This window comes from Propithecus coquereli, unplaced genomic scaffold (assembly GCF_000956105.1).
Source record: "Propithecus coquereli isolate 6110/MARCELLA unplaced genomic scaffold, Pcoq_1.0 Scaffold7, whole genome shotgun sequence".
NCBI classification, from domain to species: Eukaryota; Metazoa; Chordata; class Mammalia; order Primates; family Indriidae; genus Propithecus; species Propithecus coquereli.
The window spans coordinates 24,395,135-24,402,273 of NW_012153062.1; the positions used below are offsets into that span (position 1 = coordinate 24,395,135).

At 36.3% G+C, this 7,139-nt stretch overlaps 1 protein-coding gene across 1 annotated transcript in view; it reads right to left on the reverse strand.

The window, feature by feature from the left end:
• Positions 1 to 7,139, reverse strand: part of TNNI3K (TNNI3 interacting kinase) — a 302,666-nt gene that overhangs the window by 279,508 nt on the left and 16,019 nt on the right. The window lies entirely within an intron of this gene.

Consider the following 7,139-nt stretch of genomic DNA (forward strand, 5'->3'; position numbering starts at 1 on the left):
CTTGCCCGTCAGCCAGGTTAGGTGTTCAAAGGAAACTTAAGTGTTATTTCTGGCATAAGAGCACATTAGACAGCAGAGAGCAACTCTCAGATAGTTGGAATGTAGGACCACATGACAGATATTCAGTTCCAATCAATCCTCTACCACTTGACCATGAAAGACACAAAGGACATTTACCTATGGTAAGGCTCTTAAAAACTCAACTCAATTTTATATACAGGTCACTCCAATAAATATGCTTTCTCCAACAACTAAAATTAACCCCCAAATAAGTAAAAAATTTACAGAAACAGTTTAGAGTTTTAATTTCTTTTTTCTGCTAGAGGTGAAGATGAAATATGTCATCTAAGAAGAGAGTATTGAACCAAGTGGACTATTTCATGGAAGTTCAATAATTGCTTCTTCTCTATACATAATATCATGGGCCGTATATATAATTAATCCATGGTGCCTTTCTTAACTTGACTTATTTTTTACCAGTGAATATGTTGGAAACATTATTTGAGCCTTTAAGTTTAAATAATTTATGCAACGATCAAAGTAATCCTTACTTTTTTGATACTATTATTTGTATTGTATTTCTTCCTTTGGAGAGACATGAAATATTTGTAATATTAATAGCAATTAACATTTGTTGAATTTTTATTTTTAATTAACTTAATCCTGGTACATGGTAAGACTTCAATAAATACTTGTTGATAAAAAAACAATTAAAAAATTAAAAATTAAATGATTCTCATAGCAATGCTATAAAAATTACTATTATAAACCTTGTTTTATAAGTCATAATGTTCGAAAGAGTGATGGTAAGATCACATATTCACTAAACTCCTGCTTTGGAAGGAAATGAAAATATTTCCAAGTTTTAACCTTCAAACCACACATCTATACTACTTGCTCGATCAGTACATCAAGTGGGAAGAAAGTAAAATCTTCCTGGAATAGGCCATTGCATTTAGGAATTACATACACATAATATCAAATACTGTTGGTTAAGAAAATTCTCCCATTAAAAAACAAAATTTGATTTCATAATGCTGTCACACATACATGAAGGTCTGAAATAAGTTATAAAAAAGTCAAAAAACGTGGGTAAAGAGCTTCAAGTATGGGGCTGGAAAAGCTGCCACCCCCTTTCCCGGCACGCAATGCACAGTCATGAGGAACCTGATGCTAAACCATCCCTAGATAACCTGTTTCTGGGTCCTGGTTTTGTATGTAGCAGAGCAGCTCCCTCACTGTGATCTATTGAAAGTCAGCCCTCAACACAAGGGTTTGTAAAACAATAATAAAAAAGAGCTTTGAATAGCAAAATTAATGTTATAGTTTCCAAATCTTCCCCTCCATCTACCTGTCCTACCAAAAAAATTAAAGATTGCATCATTATCCTTTACTCTTGAATTGGTTCCTTCTGCTCAGACTATAAACTTATGTTTTCTCCATTCTAAAAAAAACAAACACATTTTTTCCACTGAAGCTAAGCTAATTTCATCTCTATCCTTGCCTTTGTTTTACAACCTTCTGAAAAAAGTTATTGATTCTGCTGACAGTTCTGACCTCATTCCTTTAGTAATCTTCAGCTAGATATACCCAAGTCTCACATAAATCTCAACTAAATTCACCATACTCTTTATACATTAAACCTTGCTTTTCTCTCACTACTCTTCACTAAGGCAGATTTCTTCCCCTTTTGTCTTCGCCTTGTATTGTCAAGAAAAGTCACTATGACTGTTTCTTCCACCTGGGGCATTCAGGACCTCACCACTTTCCTGAAATCACCTCCTCAGTTTCAGAAGATAAACTCCTATTTATCAAATCCAATGTTTTTATAGTCATCCCCTCTATAATTGGATCTCTTTCTTCTTAAAATATATATCTTTTTGATTTCCTAAAACTATATATTCCTGGTTGCCTTTTTGTTGCCTCTTCTTCGTTTCTGTCTGTCTCCTAAAAGTCTGTAATTTGAAAGTTTAGCCCTAAGCCACTTTCACATTCTAAATGCCACCTTTGCTAATTCTTACACAATCTGATAACTTCATCTTTGGTCCTGATTCCCATATACTTTGCCTACCAATGGTATCCCAAATTTAAAATTGCTCTTGTAAATAAAATTCATAATTTTCCCAGTCTGCCCTGTCATCTTCTAGCATTCCTTATTTATGTTAACGGCACTTTCTTATTCCAGATGACCTACAGTTCCCTCAACTCAATGCAGTTTTAGAATTCTAGATAGATCCCAGGTAGATAGCTAGGATCTCTGGCTCTTCTAGGGACAAGGCACTTTGGTGCTGCCTCCAGCAATTGCCCCACCCGGGAAGAAGAATAAGGAAAGGCACTCCGTTTTGACATTCCCGCACCCTTAATCCTATCCGTAGCAACTGCTACACCTGGGGAAGGAGGGAATGCTTTACCATCTTGGGAATTCTCCAGCCTAGACATAACTGGATTTGGAAAGTGACCCATAGTAATCTAAGGCTAATTATTATGTTATTAGCTTAAATCTACATTGTGGTTCATCCCTTCCAGGTAGGGCTTTTAGTGAAGGAGCTCACATACACAGATTTACAACTTTGAGAACACCTGTTAATCATTTAGTAACATCCGAAAGCCCTTCCTTAAATAGGCCAATAAAAGGAAACAACTCAAGAATTCCTAGAGAGAGACTCAGTCAATAAGTCAATGAGTCAGTCTGTCTGTCTCCATTCGCAGAGATAAACCTGTTTCATTTTATAATATAATAAAAAGCTACTCGTGTGAAACTGCATCCTGCTTGTGGTCACTCTGTTACACCGGCCCTGCTTGTAATTTTTTTTTTTTTTTTCCAAGCAAGTAGCCAAAGAACTAGGATAACAGTCCACCAAGAGGCTGGACCTGACACTTTGCTGTGTCTGGTCACTCTTCCACCAAAAGCACACCAAGAACCAAGAGCAGACTGCCACCCTGACAGTTTTAACTCACTTATCCTTCTCAAACTTCTCCTTATTTCTAACACTATCCTTCATACTATTAATACATAGTTTCCTAACTAGTCACCCTGACTAATGCCTTTTCTCATTGCAGTCCATACTCCACACTGCTATCAGATAAACCTAGTTGTGATCATGCCATTTCCCTTTTCAATAAACCTTTCATATACTAAACAAACATTTGTTGAGCATATATGGTATGTCAAACTCTGTTCTGAGCAGTGGACACACTGCAGTGAGAGTCAAATCCCCGCTCTCACAGAGTTTATATTTTATTATGTCTATGTAAATGAGGGGACAGAAAGTGAATGAGTAAGAAAATACTATATAGTAGCATAAAATACCAATGATTATATGAAAAACAGGTAAATGATTAGGTGGCTACTTTAAATTGGATGTTCAGGGAAAGGTTCACTGAAGAGGTGACCTTTGAGTTAAATGATAAATGCCAGAAAGAAGAAATCCATGCTACACCTTCAAGAATAAGCATTAAAGGACGAGGAATAGCTAGTGCAAAAATCATAAGATGGAAATAAACTTGTTGTATTTGAAGACCAGAAACAACGCCAGTGTTGAGTAGATAGTTAAAAAAAAAAAAAAAATGAAAGGAAAAGTAGTTAAAGACGTCCTATCTTTTAGGGCCTTGTAGGATATGATGTATGGTATTTGGATTTTTTTCCCCAAGTGCAATAGATAGTAGAGAAATGAAATGATGAAGAGATTAGGAAGATTCAGGAAGAAGCAGATTTTGAGGCAGACATAAAATACTTTGTTTTCACATGTTAAAATGGAGATGCATATAATGCAGCGTTAAGATGCAGGTCCTAGAATTAGCCTCCATAATTAGAATTCCAATTCTAACAATGATTGTGTGAACTGGGGCAAATTCCATAATCTCTTTGTGCTAATTTCCTTGGTTATATAAAAAGTGTACAGTTTATACCTTACAATTGTTGCGATAACACATACAAAGCACCTAAAAGGTACCTGGCACAACCATAATCAATAAAACTCTGGGGCTCAGAATAGCCTCAGTTGAACATTCCAAATAGAATAGTGATTTGATTATATCATTTAGCTTCTCTTTCTCCTTTCCCTTTACCTCCTCCTTATAACTTAGTTTTCTCTGCTTCACTAGTTAGTCATTGAAATAATCAGAGAAATAAAGCATAAAAAAGGCTGTCCAGTACTGGAAGTTAGGAAATCTTTACTAGTTTAGCTGTGGATAGGCTGCCAGGAACTGAGCATTCCTCCTCCAGAGAAAACAATTCACAGGAGTTAATGATCACTTCACCAATAACCTTTAATTTTGACTGGTAAGTACTAAAGGCACGAATGGTCTCTGATATAAACGGGAAAGAAAGATATCACCTTAAAACATTTTTCCCTGCAGATGATCAGGTATTTAAATTCAGAGAAGTGGAGAAGGTCTTTTTAAGCATAAAATCATTTTTTAAAAAGAGGGGTAAAATACATACTTGAGCAAATTAAAATGTTAAAAAGTCACAGTAATGTAAGGTAAGTGACAAATTGGAGAAATATTCACAACATATAAAACTGACAAATGGTTTATACCCTTATTACATAAATAACTTTTATAAATCAGTAGAAAGATAGATACTCTTTTATTCAACAAATATTTATTAATGAATGTCTACCTTATGACAAGTACTGTACTAGGGCTAAATTAAAACAAATTATATATAAATCATGGAGCATATGAAATATTTATCTATCAGGCAGATTCTAGTAAACACACATTCATCCTCTCCTCAAGTGTCTTTTTATTTTCTCCTAATTATTCAACAATTGTGGAATTGAAGAGAAAGTATGTTAGGATTCCTTCAGAATAGGCAAATGGTAAAATCAATATTTAAAAGCAATGAATTATCCTTTCATACCTTGGTTGGATTTCACAAGTTTGACCTCCGATCTAAATGCTTTTTACTAAATACTATCAAAATGGAACTTTAATATTACCAAGTTATGCTAAAGAAAATAATAACAAAACAATAGTTCCTGCTTATAAATTGTTTACTATGAGCCAAGGCCCACCCACGCAAAATGTTTTATCTACATCTTCTCCTTTAAGCTTCACAACTTACCTATGAGGAAAAAAAAAAAAAAACCTATAGTTGAGGACACTGAAGCTCAAAGAATTTAAATTACTTGTCAAAGCTTAAATAGTTTGTAAATATTAGAGCTAGATACAAACCCACACCTGTTGAACTCCAAACTCTGTCCTTTACTTCTGATTTTCCATAGTGAGTTTGATCTTTTCTTGGCTCCAGTCTCAAGGAAAAACTCAAGAGGATGTACTTACATTGTATTTAACTAACAAGCCCCAAATATTTCTCCCCTACTTTACAGGTATATTTTGTCCTAATGGAATAATTTTGAAAGTCAGCAGCATTGTACAGAACTCCTGGAAAAAAAAAAAAACAACTTTCTTATAAAATGCAAACATTAGGCAAATTTTGAATATTATAAAACTGATCTAATTTATGCCTTGAACTCTTGGATATATAACAAGTATTTACTATTACAAAAATTTATTAAAAGAAAGGTGCTTAGCCCCACCCTCTCTGGTCACAGGCCCAAGGTGCCATTTGGGGAGTTTAAAGCCAGGCAGCACTCCACCCTTGGGCTGAGTTTGGGCTGAAACAGCTGCAGCTCTGCCCCAGCTGAACAGGGACAGGGGAGCCCAAACTCTCCTACACATACCTATGGCAAATCCCATTACTCTGCTACAGGCTGCTGTGAGACCAAGATGTGAGAGGATGGCACTTCCCCCCAGCATCTTGCCAACACTATTTGATGGAAGTGGCCCCATCCTCTCTAGTCACAGGTTCAAGATGTCATTTTGTAATTTTAAAGCTGGGTAGTACCGTGCACTTGGGCTGAGTTCAGGCAACGCAGCCCAGCCCAGCTGAGGAGAAACAGGGGCGCTCAAGCTCTCTTACACATACCTCAAACAAATCCCACTGCCTCACCATGGGCTCTTGTCACACTGAGACATGAGTGGACTGTACTCCCCGCAGTTTCTTGCCCATGCCATATGCTTGAGAAGGGCCCTGCCCTCTTTGATTGCAAGCCCAGAGCTAATGCCATCTTGAGAATTTAACCTTAGGCCATACCCTACCCTTGGGCCAAGTTCAGGGTGACACGGCTGCAGCTGCCACCCATCCAGGAAGGGAAAGGGGAGACCAAGCTATCCTAAAAACACTTAGGACCATACCCACCCCTCTGTTACAGGCAGTCAGGGAACTGAGGACTAGCCTGCCCAATCCATTGCAGCTACCAGGACCAGCAACGTGGACCACTCAATTTCTTCAACTATGAGATTTCAGAGTTCGGTTAAATCGTTTTCTATAGTATCCTATTCACGTCTAACATTTCCACAAGTGTCATATCAAGCTCCAAGTCAGAGCTGAACTTTATTTGGAAAGAAGAATGAATTTATGGATGTGAAAAATAGAGATATATAAATAAATGTCTTAATAATGTGTTTCTCTAAGTAATTTTTTCTTCATCAACTCAATTTATCCAGCATACCAGTTGTTACAGTTTGTTTGTTTTGGTAAGGAAAAAAGTACAAAAAAACATTCTGTAGATTTTAAAGAATAGTAAGGCTTCTTTTACAACAAGGAACTATACAGGGCTTCAGCATGAAATGTATTTAGTTCCAGGCATTAAAATTTAATGGACTGGAGCTACCTCATGTGTCATAGACATCCCCAGTGAAAGGATCCATTCATCAGTATAAAAATAACTGCTTGTGAAGGTTCAGACCTATATGCCTCTTCTTGAAATAATTCTGAATTTATTTTCACAAAAGATGTCAATTTTTAACAGTTTACTATGATGGAAATCCTTGACTTTGCTTGAAAGTTTGAAAAAAGAAGGAAAAAAAAGAGAAGGAACACACTTTTGGATTGAGTACCTGTACTCTTTCCAGGGTAAGGCCTCCAAATTTGCTTTTGACCTATTTTTTCTCCTCACCTCTGCCTACTCTCTTTCTTCTGTTTTCCAGTTTTCCAAAATCTCTTTCTCCCTGTGGTCTAATTCTAATTGTCCTTTGAATATACTTAAATATTCTCATTTAATAATGCAGTGATGATTTAACAGGAAGAGTCTAATTAGAATATCTAGGGTCTTGGGGAAATGCAAATA